General features: G+C 34.3%; 1 protein-coding gene and 1 pseudogene across 3 annotated transcripts in view; both read left to right on the top strand.

Annotated features, from left to right (window-relative positions):
• The window catches only part of LOC136833233 (DBH-like monooxygenase protein 1), a 1,137,248-nt gene that overhangs the window by 223,558 nt on the left and 893,690 nt on the right, over nucleotides 1-20,000 (top strand). The gene's annotated exons all lie outside the window — the stretch shown is intronic.
• LOC136833001 (uncharacterized) lies at nucleotides 5,546-6,637 on the top strand (annotated as a pseudogene).

Here is a 20,000-nt window from a genome sequence, read left to right as displayed (position 1 = left end):
TAGTGATGTTTTAGTAAGCAGGTGTGTTTCAGAGTTATTTTGTAATGCTATTTCGTTATGAGATTTTTATTTGTCGTTTTTTCGTTTTAGTGATTTTTTTAGGAAGCAGGTGTGTGGTTGGGTGATTTTGTAATGTTATTTTTTTATGAGTTTTTTTTTCGCGATGTTTAAGTAAGCAGGTGTTTGATAGGGTTATTTTGTAATGTTATTTTGTTATGAGTTTTTTTTTAGGAAGCAGGTGTGTGGTTGGGTTATTTTGTAATGTTATTTTGTTATGAGTTTTTTTTCGTGCTGTTTTGGTAGGCAGGTGTGCGATTGGGTTATTTCGTAATGTTATTTTGCTATGGGATTTTTTGTTTCGTTTTGTTTTCGTGATGTTTTAGTAAGCAGGTGCGTGGTGAGGTTATTTCGTAATGTTATTTTGATATGAGTTTTTTTTTTCTATTTTCGTGGTGTTTTATTGAGCAGGTGTGTGGTGGGGTTACTTTGTAATATTATTTTGTTGAGTTTTTTTTTTTTTGTATAGTGATATTTAGTAGAGAATTGCATTTGTTTTGTGCATCTATTGTGGAATGGGTAATATTAATAAGAACTGTCGTTTGGTTTTCATACTTTCATTTTTTGTGTCATTGACTATTTTTTTTTTTTTCATTTTGCATGGGATACTATTTAAAATGATTATGTAATCATATGAGCTACGAACTCACAGGAACTCTTAGTTTTAATGCAAGGTACCACTAGGTACTGTGCATATTAAATGATAAGTAAGGTGCTTATTAAGAACTCTTGATATATTGTATTTTGTAAATAAAAATTTAGCAAATTACAATTAAAATACGAAAATAATCCTAATGAAATTTAAGATTTCATCAATGGCCCCAATTTGCATTTGCTTCCAGATTCTGACAATGTAACGGTTGTGAAATCGGGTGTGTGCTTACCGTAGAGTTGTTTGTAAAAGATTCCGTAGCCATTAAAGGTCATGGCATTATAGGAAGATTTTATCAATGAAAAATAAATGAAGGCTGTCTGCCAACATTTCTTATTTGAACAGATATTAGAGCAAGGATTTTCATTGTGATTTTTGTTAAAAGATAAAAAAGAAATTTTGATTTTCACATAGTATCTATTAGGACCACGTAGGAATTTTTGTTAAAAACGTAAAAAAATTATTTTCACGTAGTGTCTGTTAGAACAACATAGGAATTTTTGGAGTAAAGCGTTAAAAAAATCATCTTCACGTGGTATCTATTAAGACTACGCAGGAATTTTTGGGATTAAAAAGTAAAAAAATTATCTTCAAAAATTTTCAGTTAAAAACATTTTTTAAAAATCATGATATTCACGTAGTATCTAATAGTACAACGAAGGAATTGATTACTACTCCATTTAATGGATTGTGCTTTTTACAAAACACGCTGACCACGTAGGAATTTTGGGATTAAAAATGTAAAAAAAAATATTAAATTATCGAATTTTTTAATAAAAACCCTTTTAAAAATCAAATATTAACTTATGATATTCACGTAAAACATTTTTAAAAATCATGATATTCACGTAGCATCTAATAGCACAACGTAGGAATTAATTAGACCCGCTTTAATGGATTGTGCTTTTTACAAAACAAAAAAATATTAACTTATCGAATTTCTGGTTAAAAACATTTTTAAAAATCATGATATTCACGTAGTATCTAATAGCACAACGTAGGAATTAATTACGACTCGCTTTAATGGACTGTGTTTTTTTACAAAACCAAAAAAATATTAACTTATCGAACTTTAGGTTAAAAACATTTCTAAAAATCATGATACTAATAGCACGTAGTATAATTACTAATGGAGCAACTTAACGGGTTAAAAACATTTCTAAAAATCATGATACTCACGTAGTATCTAATAGCACAACGTAGGAATTAATTACGACCCGCTTTAATGGATTGTGCCTTTTTTTTTTTTTTTTTTTTTTTTCTTTTCACAAAACCCGCTGAACAGCTGTAAGCAACTTCGGCAACAATTGCTCTTTATATGACCGGCACGGGCGACTTAATTGCACTGAGTGAGACCAGCTGAGTTAATTGGGTTTTGCCCCTGCATCATTGTATGAGATTAAAGTGTTTCTATTTCAGGTGTGGCCACCGGTAGGTGCAGTGGCCATGTTTCCCCGAATTCCTCCGGTAGGGTGGAAATTTGACCTCCTCTCCAACAGTTTACGCTTGGGGTTGCTTGGTGTGGGTCGACTGACTGCTGCTTATTTGCTAAATGCAAATATATATTTTATATATATATATATATATATATATATATATATATATATATATATATATATATATATATATAATATATATATGTGTGTATATATGTATATATATATATATATATATATAAATATATATATATATATATATATATATATATATAGTAACCATTCCGGTTTTTCAGGAAGTCTTTGGGGATGAGGTTGCTGGCCTTACCACCTTTTTTTTCTTCACCATCTCAGACGCTGGTACCAGTTAACAGTTGGGTGGACTGGTGGTGGTAGGTCAGTTCGTGGACGTAATATATATATATATATATATATATATACATATATATATATATATATATATATATATATATATATATATATATATATATATATATATATATATATATATATATATATATATATATATCTCATACATTCAATACTCATGAATGTAGTGGTTGTGGGGATTATTTTTATTGTTATTTCCCGAGAGAGCTACTATTCTTTATTGCCGTACTTAAGAATCGTTTTTTTCTTGTGCGATATATATAAAAGCTATAAAACTTTCCTATCGCGATTATGGCAATTTTTTTTAAAACGACAGCCGTGTGGAAATGTTTATTCTTCTTAAGTTTAATCCCCAGAAATATGGCATTGTTTATTGTAGCCTTGATTTACCGCCTGTTAGACTGCATGTCTAGACTGTATATAGCCTATACGTTTTTGTGTAAAAGAAATATAATTTTTAATTCAGTATTCTTTTTCTGTCTGTAATAGTAAAAGTATGGTTACATCTGACATTTTATCAGTCTTCTATTACTTGTTGTAAAGTAAAATGGAGGCTAATACATTATATAGTGGCGAAAATTAATTAATCATTAGTTTACTTATATACGTCCAAGAATAAGTTTTAAATTAGCGTAATTATCATACATTGCTAAGCTATGTTTGAATTGCCATATTTACTTGTATTTGACATTGATATATATATATATATATATATATATATTATATATATATATATATATTTGATGTATATTATTGTATATGAATATATATATATATATTTGATGTAATTATTGTACTATGAATTCCCATCTTACTACTTCGGATACTTCTTCTTCTTCTTCTTCTTCTTCTTCTTCTTCTTCTTCTTCTTCTTCTTCTTCTTCTTCTTCTTCTTCTTCTTCTTCCTCGGTTATTATTATTATTATTATTATTATTATTATTATTATTATTATTATTATTATTATTAAGGACTACATTCCTCACGAACTGGTTTAGTTTAATCCTCGTATATTCAGCATGCATTTCGCTTACCTGCTATAACGTCGCAGAGATCAACTTTGGGTTCGATGGTTAAAGCCTGGTGAACCGTTGTTGAATGAGACCAGGTGGGTTCTGTCTCAGGTTAATTAGGAATTGCGTCAGATGTCTACCTGTTTCATACTTTTGCCTTCGGGAAGTATGAACTTCTTGGTGTTATGTGTGTGTGTGTGTGTGTGTGTGTGTGTGGAGGTTAGTGTTTGTGCACATGTATAAACTTGCATATGTGTGTGAAAATTATTTTATAATTTAAAGAAGTTTAGGAAATTTTATATATATAAATATGAAGGTACAATATATATATATATATATATATATATATATATATATATATATATATATATATATATATATATATATAAAAACTTTATTAATTCTCCGCTAATGAAGGTGGCCCAGAGGAAACAAAAAAAAAACGTTAATACTGCATTCATACATTAATTGCTGAATCGTTGTTAAAACCTTGTGCAGAAACTTTCACACCGTTAGTACACCCATACACACTATACACATACACAGAAGGCTTATTAGCATTACACCTGGCTTTCGAGATCTTACTCTCCTTAGACTCACGCCTATAACACCGACCAGCGAAATTTAAGGTTTCATAATCGTGCCTTGGCAACCAATCCGTCAACAGTGCTTCCGATTTCTTAAGAAAACCTTCAGGCTTGTTTGCAGTCGTTGTAATCAAACGCCTCCATTTTTCCATGACCCAGGTTCCTTTCTTAGGTCAATCATCTTTGTTTTGCTGGGCTGATATTTACATTTACTTGAAAAATCCTACTCTTGTAAACACTGATAAACTCTTTCACAAGTTTACCATTTACAGCCCATTTAATTCGTCCACAACTTCTTACCTTCATCTGATGTCATTTTTCTGACTTCTCGGTTAATATATCTCATAAATTTTTTAATGTCTTGGAGACACTTACCTCTCACGCCATATACATCCACAGCACCTTGGAAATTGCGTCTCTTTATTCTGACAAAAAAATTTTACTACAGAATTTCATTTTTCATAATGAACTCTTTATCCGCACACCTTCTCTAACCCTACGCTGCTCTTTCTTAATCAATCTTTCTATCATTTGTCTTACTTTGTCCGACAAAACCTGATAGACATCTTCCCCCCGGCGTGCTGACTTGTGTTTCGTCCAAACTCTCTCTCTCTCTCTCTCTCTCTCTCTCTCTCTCTCTCTCTCTCTCTCTCTCTCTCTCTCTCTCTCTCTCTCTCTCTCTCTCTCTCTCTCTCTCTCTCTCTCTCTCTCTATATATATATATATATATATATATATATATATATATATATATATATATTAGAGATTATGATAAAAAAAATATTTTCAAATTTTAATACTCCTGCTATTTTATGTGATGATTCCTATCACTTATTATAAAAATCACCATTATTTTGATATTGTCATGAAAAGGTCCCCCACCGATGCACTTAAAGTTACCAGTTCTCACCAAAATAGGGGAGTTATTGTCGAAAAATTTTAGAGACATTTTTATGCATTTTGTTATCTTAGACACCTTACAAACAAGTGTTTTATATGCTATTCAAGCAGAATGAGTAATGCCTTGTTGATAATTCAGGTTTCATGAGCCCAATGTATTTTAATTTGAGACTATTGACTACAATTTAACAAGTGATAAACCCTAGAATAGAAACCTTGGGTGATTTTTCTCCAGAGTAAAATTTGGATGATGCAATACTACCACAGGGTGTTTGGTGTATTGCATCATCTATTGCATCATCACAGGCTGGCTCAGTAGCTCAGTAATGTTCAGTTCCTCTCGGACTTGACAGAAATTGGATGTGCTGCCTGGGCTCTCTCACCAGGTAATTTCTATAGGAGTTTGCATAATGCTACTGAAAAGAGTTTGCATTTTAGTTTTATACTCATACTGAAGTGTTGATTTGCAGTCCAACAATCATATGTTCTTGTATTTCAGAGAAACGGGAAACATGGCGTACTTTAAGTCTACTGATACTGTGAAAAAGAATACACAAAAATGGACTTCCAATCTACCATCATCCATTCATACAATGCAGCGTGATCTTTCCTCGTGTTGAATGCTGACAAGTTTCTGGGCTACCTCAAAAACGGCATGTTTTAGGAAGAGATACCACATGTTACTGGAAGAAGACAAAATGAAAGTACTAGGATAAAACGGATTTGTCAGGAATTATCAGAGTTGTGGGGAAAATTCAGCTTTCCTACTCTCAGTCAGCGCCATTAATGCGACTGACAAAAATGATACTTTATATGAGAAGAATCAACATAGGCCAAAGGAAGGCTTTTTGAATGGTATGAAGAGCATTTTGACATCACCAAAGTTGATGGTGTTGGCTGTGCCGTGAGGATAAAGAGCTTTATCACAAAACAAAATTGAGCAGGTGGGAAGGTTGGATACACACTCACAAGCCAGCACCTAAGTCTCTATACATCCTTCAAAAGACAGAGACATCTTCCAATATCATGAACAAAGTGCTACTATCTGACATGGAAAGTGAATCTGTTAGTTCAGGTGAAAATGTTAGCAGTGTAACAGAGGACAGTTCTGATGTGAAGAGCCAGTGCCGAACAAGAGAAAAAAACCATCTGCTACACACCAGGCCACAAAAATTAGTGAGTCGCCAGAGTCTGTCTACCAACAAGGCATCTAAAAGTTTGCAAGTCTTGCATTAGTTAGGCGTGCCTCTTCCCACACCAACACAATCAGAATTATGTGAGGAGTTATCAGACTTGCAGAAAAAAGAGGGGTGAGATTAAGTCACTTCTAAAGGAAGAGAAGGATTATTGTCTCCATTTTGATGGGAAAAGATTAGTGAAACAGGAATACCAAGTGGTCTGCATCAAAAGTGCAACTAGAGATGTAAGACTAGGGGTTGTACGGTGCAAAAGTGGATCTTCAAAAAGATATATATGATGCACTCATGAGAAAGTTATTGATGAATATGATGCCTGGTCAAGCATTAAAATGATTGTGTGTGACACAGCTACCGTAAACATATGGACGTTCAAATGGTGTGGTTGCAGAATTCAGAGAACTATGAATGAAAAGGGCTTGACGTGCCTCAATACATTGGGTGTCAGCATCACATATTGACAAGAATAATATTGAGGCATGTTCTTGACTTCTGTGTTTCTGAAACAACACAAAGCCGAGTCTGAACTACAAATTCGTCGATGAACTGTTAGAAAATTATAATAATCTACAAACTGAGTACAAGGCAAAAGACTCAAATGGAAAAGACTGAGAACCAGGTTGGAGATGACTTCAAGTTCTTATATGAACTATGCAAAGCATTCAGCATTACAAGAACCATGATTCATTCCCAATTATCAAATGGAAGAAATTGCCTTCACTACACAGTGCCCGATGGAACTCGAGGGCCATTTATACGCTCCTTGCATACTTTTTACTACCATCATGGCTTAATATTTTGGAACGTCCAGTGAGTTTCATCGCCAACAGCTGGCAAGAAGCGTGGTTCACTGATCAAAAATTCAAGGAAACCAGCTACAAGGACTCCTACTTTGGAATTACAGAGTTGAGATGTGCCAGTGCTGAAATGCTTGAAAACTCATTGGAACAGGGCACCAAATCAGTGCTTTGATATTCCACGATCAAACATGATAGCTGAGAGAGCTGTTAAAGTGATGGAAGAATTTAGTGAAATATGCAAAAAAGACAAGTATTTAAACGATCAGTTTGTTGTCACCAACAATATCTAGTTTGAGATTTTTTTGCAATATCAGATAAGCCTATTGAAATGTTTCATACAAAAAATGGCTTGTGTGGGGACATATTTTCAAATTTGAATAAAATGAATTAGGTTTTTGTGATTAGTACCAAAATCTTCAATAAATCTCATACCAGGCAAAATTTTTTATTTTGAGTCATAACCTAATATATATATATATATATATATATACACACATACACAGGGAATATATAGTGTCTACGAAATAGAGATTTGAGGGAGAAATAGAATATATAAAGTAAGGAGATTGGATATGTCTGTCTATCTATCTATATATCTATAAATCTATCTGTCTGTGTTTTTGTGTGTATACATGTACACACATAAATACATACATACATACATACATATGTCCATAAACACAAGCAATTGAAAATTGAAAGAACCCAGACAACAGGGATATTAATAGCATACAGTAAAAGGCCCTAGAAAGAGAGAGAGAGAGAGAGAGAGAGAGAGAGAGAGAGAGAGAGATAACTGTCACTGTTTTGACAGATCCCAATAGCTCCCGAATGCAATAACTATAATTAAGGCAAAGTTCCAGTCACATAAATTTAGAATTCCACAGAGAGAGAGAGAGAGAGAGAGAGAGAGAGAGAGAGAGAGAGAGAGAGAGAGAGAGAGAGAGAGAGAGATCAATTCTTCGCGTGCATGTGACATCCCACACGTGTCGGTTTTTGCCTTTCGCGAACCCTGCGTGCGCGCGTGCCCACACACACACACACACACACATACGCACACATGTGCGTGAATTGGCCCGGTCCTGTTATTACCTGGCCCTCTATTGTGTCGGCCGTCTTAGACTTCCTGTTGTCAGGGCCTCAGGGCTATTAATCCATCGAGAGAGAGAGAGAGAGAGAGAGAGAGAGAGAGAGAGAGAGAGAGAGAGAGAGAGAGAGAATGTCTATAAAATAGAGATTAGGGAGAGGCAGGTAGAGATATAAAACATTAATCAGGAGAGAGAGAGAGAGAGAGAGAGAGAGAGAGAGAGAGAGAGAGAGAGAGAGAGATAATGTCTATAAAACAGGGGATTAGAGAGAGAGAGAGAGAGAGAGAGAATATCTATAAAATAGATTGGGAGAGAGAGTAGAGAATATATAAAATATTAATCGAGAGAGAGAGAGAGAGTTTCTGTAAAATAGAGATTAGAGAGAGAAAAATAGAGAATATATAAATATAAAGAGATTAGATGTATCTGTCCATCTATCTCTCTAAATTGTCTGTGTGTTTTGTGTATACATATACATACATATATGCATATATACATGTAAGCGAAAAAAAAATTTTAAATCAGAAAATCTAGATACTTTATACATACAGTAAAGGGGTGAGAGAGAGAGAGAGAGAGAGAGAGAGAGAGAGAGAGAGAGAGAGAGAGAGAGAGAGAGAGAGAGAAATTTTGAAAATGACTTCAAATATTTTATGACAAAAATAAGGATTGGGAAGAAATCTCTCGACTTTCTATATATTTTAAGAGAGAGAGAGATTTTCAAAATGACTGAGAGAGAAAGATTTTCAAAATGACTTCAAACATTTTATAACAAAAATAAGGAACGGGAAGAAATCTCGCGACTTCCTATATATTTTACGAGATAGAAATATTTTTTTTATCTCTAGGGAGAAATGATTTTAAAATTGCTTCAGGGATTTATTGTCGTCAACAAAAGGTGAGAGACCTTTAAAAATAATTTTTCACATTTTATTACAGGTGGACAGTGATGTTCAGTACCACCTATTCCCCTCGAAGCTGTAAATGAGACGGAATCTTGAGAAACCAGTTGACTCTTTCGTGCATAATATTCATCTATACCTTAACTGAACAAGAAATTGCATTATTTCTCTCTCTCTCTCTCTCTCTCTCTCTCTCTCTCTCTCTCTCTCTCTCTCTCTCTCTCTCTCTCTTTATATATATATATATATATATATATATATATATATATATATGTATATATATATGTTTGTATGTAGAGTATGAAAATTATTTTACTTATATTTGTGTTGAACGATAAACTGTGTATGTTTAAGACTAAATTATTTTATTTATATTTTTGTTGAATATAAACTATATATATGAGATATATATATATATATATATATATATATATATATATATATATATATATATATATATATATATATATATATATATATATATATATATATATATATATATATATATATATATATATATACTAGAGAGAGAGAGAGAGAGAGAGAGAGAGAGAGAGAGAGAGAGAGAGAGAAAAATGCATCACACAAATAATCAATAGTGATAAAGGAAGGATGTAAGTCAGAAGTATTCCAATCTCCTGAGTCGACCTCATATAAAGTTTGTCCAATCCCTCTCCCGATCATCTGACTGGCAAGGCTCTTGGATTGCTAAAAAGCTTAAACTTTAATCTTTTTTTCTTCCAGAAGAAATTTATGTTTAGGTTGCACCATCATTAGCGTTAATTGCAAAACGTCGTTGCTTAAAGATTGAAGGAGAGACGGAATGATTTAGAATATTTTAGAATTCATGATATTTAGTGCTATCGATACAAATGCGTTTAAATTCAATACGTTTATATCCAAGTTTTAGGAAAATTTCAAAGCCTATATTTAGCTTAATCATATAGAATATATAATTAAGAATTTATTTTATTGAATATTTTCTTTTAGTTCAGACTGTATTCGCCTGCAGACAAGTTTTTGTGAGATGACAAACCTGTGTTTGACTTAAATTTGTAGATAAAGGAAAAAGACATTTCTTAATAATTAGAATTGGGAAGAATAAGTCCAAATTGTGTAGGCAACAAAAATTATTGACTCTTTCTTTCTCTTCATTTAGATTATTGATATTTATATTATATATATATATATATATATATATATATATATATATATATATATATATATATATATATATATATATATATGTATATATATATACTGTATATATACTGTATATATTTATATATATAGAAAAGGAGAATCATTTTACCCACACACACTGCATGATTAAACATCAAGATTGACACCTTTTAAATTCACCTGTCAGATCGCATGATTAATCACCTTCCACGAACCCGCCGTCTGCCGCAAATGCCCTCCTCCTCCCCCAGCTCGACGTAACTCGAGCAATCAGCAATAGCCTTTAATTGTTGACGTAATCTGGCGGTCTACGCTCTTTCCACCCCCTCCCACCCCCCAGATATTATAATTATGACGTTTGAAAGGAATTGATCCCGGGTAGAAAAGGACCTTCCTGCAATAGGCGAGTGGAGTGGAGAAAGGGCCGGGTAGGTACGGTAGGTCCCCTTAGGGGTGATAGGGCAGACCGCACCCCCACCCTCCACCCATACCCACCCCCATCATCCTCCGGAAGGAAGATCAAACCTTTCCCCTCTCCCTTCCTCCTCCCTCCCCTCCCCATTCCCCATTCCCTCCCTTCCCCTCCTCCCCTCCCCTCCCCATTCCCCCTCCCTTCCCCTCCCCCTCCTCCCAGTCCCTCCTCCTTCCCCCTCCTCCTCCCATTCCCCTCCTTCCCATTCCCCTTCCTATCCCCTCCCCTCCCCATTCCCCTTCCCTTCCCCTCCCCTCCCCATTCCCCTTCCTCCCCTTTACCCCTTCCCTTCCCCTCCTCCCCTTCCCTTCCCTTCCCCCCCCCCTCCCCTCCCCCCTCTCCTCCTCCCCGTTCCATCCCCTTTCCCCTCTCCCAAAAAGGGCTTTAAAGACCAAAAAAGATAGACTCTGAAAGACGCGGAGACTCATCAGCCTCCCGATGAGGACACCTGGTGGGGAAGGCTGACAAGGTATTAAGTAGAGCCAGATGAAAGGACTCTGAGAGAGAGAGAGAGAGAGAGAGAGAGAGAGAGAGAGAGAGAGAGAGAGGTGGTCTTTAATCAAGATATGCATATACTCTCCTTTTAACCGATGACGATCTCGGATGCTTTGGTACGTCGAAAAAAAAATTAATTTAGTTGTTTGTCGGTCTTCTTAATCAAGGATGTTTTTTCTACCTTTCGTTTCATTTATTTAGTTGTTTATTTATTTATTAACATTATCCAGCGCTGATACGTAACGAAAAGTTCCTTTTAGTCATTCTTTAATTAATTCTGTATATCTCATTAAGAATATTTTCATATCCGGCATTTATTTATGTATCCACTTACTTATTCCCTTAGTGAAAAAATAAATTAGTTGCGTATACGCAATGCAGTATGCAACTGTACATCTCTTTTTGGTTTCATTAAAAGCAAGTAATATTCCAATGCCGGCGTTCTTTTGAAAGGGAAGTACTTGTGTTTGTACAAAGCTTTTCATTAGTGGCTCTTGGGAGATTAAAAGTCAGTTCGTGGTTCTAGCTCTGATTCTACGGAAACTCTAATATGGCGTAAGCTTCAATGTTTGAAGAATGAGATGAGATCATTCTCTTCTTTTATGATTCTCTTATTTTATGTCTAGACCGCTTTTAATGTTATTTTTTATATTTCTTTGGTCTGCTGTAGCATCTCTTAAGTTAGTTATGCTTTTTTCGTTATTTATTCAAGTTTTAATGAATCTGCAGTTCATATTATTCATATCTTTGTAACACAGCTTATTGATTTTTTAAAAATTTCATTTACTAAACAATTTTGCATTATGAATCGGGTTAGTTGTAAATTACGCCCTTAGAATTACGGGGCTTCAAGTAGTGTAATTATGAGACGTAATGTCGACTTATACGTTCCTTAAAGTCCATTGATACTGAAAGATACGAGAGAGAGAGAGAGAGAGAGAGTTTTATGTTTTTTTTTGGGGATCACCAGTGAGAGGACCAGGGTTCGATACCCAGCCTAGGCGGAACGACTAGATTATGTTCTGTCCAATGCGAATTGTGCATTTGTTTTGATGTATCGGGAACTAAGTAGCTGTTCGACTGTGGGAGTAATGGTCATCGTAGACGGGGATTGGATGAGCGTGGGGCTAGCATCCTCATCCCAAATATATATATATATATATATATATATATATATATATATATATATATATATATATATATATATATATATATATATATATATATATTATGTAATATGTATATGCGTGTATGTATGTATGCATGTATGTACGTACACATAAAACGTATCGATGAACGTACGAAAATAAGAAAGACGGAAACGCCGGTAGAATGAAGTCGTACCTATTCCGTAAAGCTGATATTTACCCGGAATTAGGGTCATGACTGTGTAATGAGGTCATTAGCGAGCAACGCATTATTGGAGGGATTCCTGTGAAATCTCGCCCTTTCCTAATTGCACGTAGGAAAGGTAGATCCCTCTTCCCTTACCTTCTGCGGCCATCCTTAATCATTTTTGATAATTCTTAATAATTCTGGCTACGCTGCTGAAGTTCACGAGGATCTGATGTTCGGCTGTTCATTGAATTTGGTTTTTGACAACAAGAATTTTTTCGTTTGATTGTAATGTGAATTTGAACATTTTTTTAAGATTGTAATACAGTCGATTCTGTGTAATATCAAGAATTTGATTTTTTTAGATGGTAATACAGTCGATTCTATGTAATTTCGAGAATTTGAGCATTTTTTAAATTGTAATACAGTCGTTCCTCTGTAATTTCGAGAATTTGTTTTTTATTTTTTGCTAGATTGTGATACAGTCGATTCTCTGTATAGAATGTCTGTTGGACTTGATTTTTGCAATTTTGGGGTGATAAAACGAAAAATTCTGTGTAATTTCGACTGAATTTGCTTACTTTTAGATATTACAAATAAACGCGCTTTATTTGAGTACAATTTATTTTATTTTAGAAATGAAGGCATAGCAAAACGAGAGAAAATTATTTGTGGTGTTGGTTCAATTTGAACTTTTCGGATTAGAAATCGATAAAACAGAAGACATTCTTTATTTTTTTCTCTCCAAGAATGGTGTCTTGATTAGACACATGATAAATAGACGTAAATTTCCCTTTGTTTATGTTTATGTTAATATGGTTTCACTTCACTTAACATGATAAATAATCAGGGACCAAAGTTTCTCTGATCGTTGCAATTTTTGTGAGATGAAGAAGCAATTTCGTACAGCACTAGTTTTTTTTTTTTTATATTCCTCTTTTCACATTCTTTCATAACCCATACTTCTTCTTCTTCTTCTTCTTCTTCTTCTTCTTCTTCTTCTTCTTCTTCTTCTTCTTCTTCTTATTATTATTATTATTATTATTATTATTATTATTATTATTATTATTATTATTATTATTCATGGTATAGGATCACAAAAACAAATTCTTGTATATCCTAACACTTACGTTTGCATTTTACACGGATACAAACGTTATTTGACACGAATACAAAGGTTATTTGACCTTTAATTCAGTTTGTTGCTTTCATAGGTTTAGGTTTTTTTATTGTTTTCACGTGTTGTTTTTTATTGCGTGTAAGCGTATTAATTATGTAAAACAGCTTTTGCGTTCTAAAGCTATGATTGCATATTTTGATTAATAATTTTCTTATCCTTTTAAAACGATTTATTACAATTTATTTACAACAATCCTTTTAAAACGATTTATTACAATTTATTTACAACAACAACAACAACAACAACAACAATAATAATAATAATAATAATAATAATAATAATAATAATAATAATAATAATAATAATAATAATAATACTATGTCTGCTTGAATTCGTGTTAAGTTAACATGAAATTCAAGTGGTTTTAATTCTGATTTTTGGATGCTGGCTTTATCATGAGAGCTTATGCAATTTTATTTTTTGTTCACGGTCCATTATGAATAATCACTTCGGATATACATATATTCTTGGCTGAAAAGGTGTGGCTTTTGCGTGTGTGTGTATATGTGTGTGTGTGTGTGCGCGTGTGTGTGTGTGTGTGTGTGTGCATGACAAAATTGTGATATTTATACGCCATATTTCCTTACTGAGTTGTTCTCTTCGAATCTACCCCTTTCCGTTGCATTTTCTTTTCCTATCCCTTCTTCTTCTTCCTATCTCCATCTTCTTACCTCCTGCGTCTAACTCACTCACCTCCTCCCCCTCCTCCTCCTCTCTCTCTCTCTCTCTCTCTCTCTCTCTCTCTCTCTCTCTCTCTCTCTCTCTCTCTTACCATGTTATCCAATCCCCTTCACTCGATATTTCTCTCTCTCTCTCTCTCTCTCTCTCTCTCTCTCTCTCTTTCTCTCTCTCTCTCTCTCTCGCTCTCTCTCTCTCTCTCTCCATCTTTCCTTCTCCCTCTCTTGCCGCTGATGTGCGCCCGGGGATAATTGCTAAGCAAATAATTCCCCGTTTGTTTAACAGAAACTTCAATCCTTTCCATTTTTCTTCTATTTCATCAGCTGATTTCACCAGTCATACTTGGGATCGAGTTTTTCCCCCTTTATTCTTCGATGTCGTGTTTTTTTTATCCCCTTTTTATTAATCTTTGTTTTCTTTCACTTCTTATGTTTATTTTGTCCAGTGCATCCCTCCTTTGGGATACGAGGCAAAGTGGATGATGGGGTGTGTGTGTGTATTCAAGAGTATGGAATTTAGGAGGGTGAGTTTGTGCTTGTGTGTGTGCGTGTGTGTGTGTGTGTGTGTGTGTGGGGCTTGTGACGTATATTTGGGGGGGGGTTACAGAGTTGATGACAAGGGGGTTGTTTTTTTCACGATTTCACTCACCATTTTTAAATGATGTGTAGTATTTTTCAGGAATATGTTATGAGATACGTTTGATGGAGAAAAACAAGGCCTCTCTCTCTCTCTCTCTCTCTCTCTCTCTCTCTCTCTCTCTCTCTCTCTCTCTCTCTCTCTCTCTCTCATAATGAAATATGTCAGTCTGTAAAACATTTTGTAAGCAGATAATGTGAGTAATTGTTGTAGTCGATACATTGACGGGAAATTGTTATTAACAATATCGTAAATAATATTGATATTATTCATATTGTTTTGTTATGATTGATGTGAGTTTTGTTGCCTTCGTGATTGTTACTTTTTAGTTTTCTGAATAGAAAATCATTGTAGCGGCTTTGTCTGTCCGTCCGCACTTTTTCTGTCCACCCTCAGATCTTAAAAATTACTGAGGCTAGAGGGCTGCAAATTGGTATGTTTATAATCCACCCTCCAGTCATCAAGCATACGAAATTGCAGCCCTCTAGCCTCAGTAATTTTTATTTTATTTAAGGTTAAAGTTAGCCATAATCGTGCATCTGGCAACGATATAGGCCATGCCACCACCGGGCCCTGATTAAAGTTTCATCGGCCGCGGCTCCTACAGCATTATACCGAGGCCACCGAAAGATAGATCTATTTTCGGTGGCCTTGATTATACGCTGTACAGAAAACTCGATGCGCCGGAGAAACTTCGTCGCATTTTTTACTTGTTTGTTCTTAATTCCAGCCTCTTCTCCAATTAATCTTTCAGGCAATTAACGGCGGTTATTGAGGTAGTTTGAAGAAGCACGTAGTTGATGTGGTGATTTTTTGCAATATTTTTGAACATTTTAATGATCTTAATTGCCCAAGAGTAAAGAACCCTAATATTTTTTTTTGGGGGGGCCAGTATTTAAGCAGGAATTAATGCACTAATGAAAAATTGTGACGATTTAATTACACAAAGGTACCGGTCTTTGTACAATAATGGCTGCAATCTTGAGAGAAATTAACATATTGAGAGTGCCACACAAAGTCATCACTGCGTTCGTGAGTAAATACTGTAATGACGTCACTGCGATAATGTTTTAACAACTGAGAATTATTATCAAGTAAAAACAAGTAAAAAATGCGCTGAAGTTTCTTCGGAGCAATCGAGTTTTCTGTACATCGTCTACGTCGTATAATCAAGGCTACCGAAAATAGGTCTATCTTTCGGTGGTCTCGGTATAATGCCGTATGAACCGCGACCCATGAAACTAACAACGGCCCGGTGGTGGCCTATCTTAAACGGTTGCCAGAAGCACGATTATGGCTAACTTTACCCTTAAATAAAATAAAATCTACTGATACTAAAAGACTACAGTTTGGTATGTTTGATGATTGCAGGGTGGATGAGCAACATACCAATTTGCAGCCCTCTACCCTCAGTAGTTTTTGTGATTTGAGGGCGTTCAGAAAAAAAGGGGCGGTTAGAAAAAGTGCGGACGGACAGACAAAGCCGGCGCAATAGTTTTCTTTTACAGAACACTAATAAATTCGGCGACGCCGTTCCTGTTGCTTCATTTGATGACTGTTGCGTGATTTTCTGATATCTTGATGAAAGACGTTTTCATTTTTTTTTTTTATAAAAGGTTTATTTAGTGGGAAAGTCTCTCGTTCGTAACTTACATTTTCATAAGGATTTTTAAATTTAATTATGCATCTTTGTTAGTAAGTTTCGCAGTGAATATGTGTGCTCATACATAATTGCACAATCAGTTTTTATGAAAGTAATAATGTTTATGCATGTGAATATCATTATTCGTCTGTGGAGAGAGAGAGAGAGAGAGAGAGAGAGAGAGAGAGAGAGAGAGAGAGAGAGAGACAGACAGACAGACAGACAGAGACAGAGACAGAGAGAGAGTAGACTGTCCAGATATTAAAAACATATCAGCATTTATCTGTGGAGAGAGAGAGAGAGAGAGAGAGAGAGAGAGAGAGAGAGAGAGAGAGAGAGAGAGAGAGAGAGAGAGAGAGAGAAATTCCTCCATGCATGGAGAAGTCTTGTAAACTTGAACAGATATTGGAGAGAGAGAGAGTCTGTTCAGGTAATAAATACAATCTCGATTTGGAAAGGAAATACCTTCATCTGTCATTAACATTCCTTATTTTTTTTGTTCATCCTCATTTACTTCCCTCCATTTTTATTCCATTTTTCATTCACTTTCGGTCGATGAACAACGCAAACAACCTCCTTTATTCGCCTTTAAAGAGAATCCCCGTCGGAAATTGCTACGAGACTCCAGAAATTTATATTAAAAATGATAACGGAACTTTTGCCTTCGTGTCGCTCATAAAACTAAAAGTTGGCTTAGAAAAATTATTTGTCCAGAGAGAAAAAAACACGAAAAACCTGGGGTGGGTGGGGATTGGAATGGGGAGGGGGTAGGGGTAGGGTAGGGGTAGTCCTCTGTTCCACTCAGGAATACATTATTTCAGGATGGGAACGTGGAAGTGTTTAATCTTGAAGATTGCTGAGATTAACTCATATTTTTTTTTTTGTCTTTATATTTCGGATAAGTTTATTTTCTCTAGATTCAGGTTCTCTCTCTCTCTCTCTCTCTCTCTCTCTCTCTCTCTCTCTCTCTCTCTCTCTCTTCTCTCTCTTTCTCTCTCTCTCTCTCTTTGTGTTCTTTTTCATTTCTGAAATTTTTATTTAGTGTAGTATATATCTATATATATATATATATATATATATATATATATATATATATATATATATATATATATATATATATATATATATATATATATATATATATATATATATATATATATATATATATATATATATATATATATATATATATATATATATTTGTATATATATATATATATATTTATATATATATATATATATATATATATATATATATATATATATATATATATATTTATATATGTGTGTGTGTGTGTTCCAGAATTTGTTAGCCTTCCCATTCCAAGGTACCTTTACGATGGGTAGGTTTGCTAATTTATGTCCGTTTGTATCACAATTGCGACCCACTTCAGTCGACTAAACGACCAGGCACATAACCAACTACTTAGGGAATCAATTTAGTTTAATGAAAAGATCCCATAACGCTCCGTCATCGCCGTGTGTTCGATCCGTGGCTGACCCGCTGTGCAATAGGGTGCGTTCCTTTATGCTATTTTAAATACCTACTTGATACGTTTACTCTTGCGTGCATTTTCTTTCAGATTCCCTCCACTTCCTTTCATTCCCTTCCGTGCCTCTACTTACTTTATTATCTCCCTCCTTTGTTTTCCCGCTTTATCCTTTTATCTCGACGCAGCCTTGTGGTGTTGTTGTTGTTGTTGTTGTTTGTTGTTGTTGTTGTCCTCGTCGTTGCTGTTATTGTTATTAGCGAGAATGTTGTTATCTTGAACCATCGCATGTTACTCTAATGGGGCTGAAGATTCTTCAAGTCCCCCGGCTCTAATTGCCTTTTAATTCCCCTCGTGGAAGGTTTAAAGAGGAGTTTCGGTCTCAGTCAGACCCTCTCTCTCTCTCTCTCTCTCTCTCTCTCTCTCTCTCTCTCTCTCTCTCTCTCTCTCTCTACTTGTTACTGGCATTGATTTCGTTACTGTTAAAACTTTATAAAATTTTATTAGTGTATGAAATTTTCTAGTGTATATTAGTGTATATATATTTGCATAATATTTTCTAATATATATATATATATATATATATATATATATATATATATATATATATATATATATATATATATATATATATATATATATCAGTCCTTCGTCAATGGCTTGGAAATAAAGTCGAAACCAGACCTAACCTCTTATTTTTCACCTGTGGTAATGTGTGATAAATGAATCACGTACAAATGTGATAATGATCATCTTTATATATATATATATATATATATATATATATATATATATATATATATATATATATATATATATATATATATTTATATACATAGTTACGTTTGTATGTCAATTACCGATTAAAGACAGATCCTCTTTAGCAGAATACATCCTTCTCCAGTAGCTGCCATATGCACTTTAAGCAGATTGCTCATCAGCAGTATATCAAACACCCTTAAGCACACTGCGCCATTCATCTCAACTTACAGATACTCACACGGTTCTTTGATATCAATTCCCTTCATTTCCAGTACACTATCGGTATATCCATCCATTTCACCAACCTGTCGTCTTCCATTCTTTCAACATAACCAGCCATTTCCAGACACTGTGATCCATCCTTTCTTCTATGGCAACATTTTTGCTCCTTTAGTGTTTGTCTTAATTATTCCACCCTTTCATTTCTTCTTGCATACTTCATTTCGACTGCTTCAACCTTTTTCTTTCATTTGCATTCAACATTTACACTTGCCTTCCATAAAGGAGAGTTAGCTCAACAGGTACTTCATACATTCTAAACCTGGCTTTCTGAGGGACTTCAAATCTCTTCCCAGTCTTTTGCACACGTCCTGCTACCTACCTTATTTAACGAGTTGAGTTACTCATTTCTGTTGTTAATTATATTTTAATTTCAAATACCTATATGAATCACAGTTTCTCCTTTTTACCGTTCTTTTTGCCAGTCATTGTATCATCTTCCTTTCTCTCAAAACAGTAATCTTGCCCACATTTACTCTTGTATACAGTTTTAAACTCTTTTCACTAGGTTTATCAGTTTCTTTTAACTGTCCTACACATACACACACACACACACATATATATATATATATATTTATATATATATATATATATATATATATATATATATATATATATATATATATATATATATATATATATATATATGTGTATATATGTAATGTGTGTGTGTGTGTGTGTGTGTCTGTGTCTATGTAAGTACTTATATAAGTTATAAAGGATATGTATATGACTTCATATACATATCCTTCATGTATTACCATACATGAATATGAAGCAGTATTCATGAAACTACCTCCAGGTATCCAAGAAGAAAGACTGGCGACCAT

The sequence above is a fragment of the Macrobrachium rosenbergii genome, chromosome 51 (assembly GCF_040412425.1).
Source record: "Macrobrachium rosenbergii isolate ZJJX-2024 chromosome 51, ASM4041242v1, whole genome shotgun sequence".
Taxonomy (NCBI): domain Eukaryota; kingdom Metazoa; phylum Arthropoda; class Malacostraca; order Decapoda; family Palaemonidae; genus Macrobrachium; species Macrobrachium rosenbergii.
This window is presented reverse-complemented; position numbering and strand designations above follow the sequence as displayed.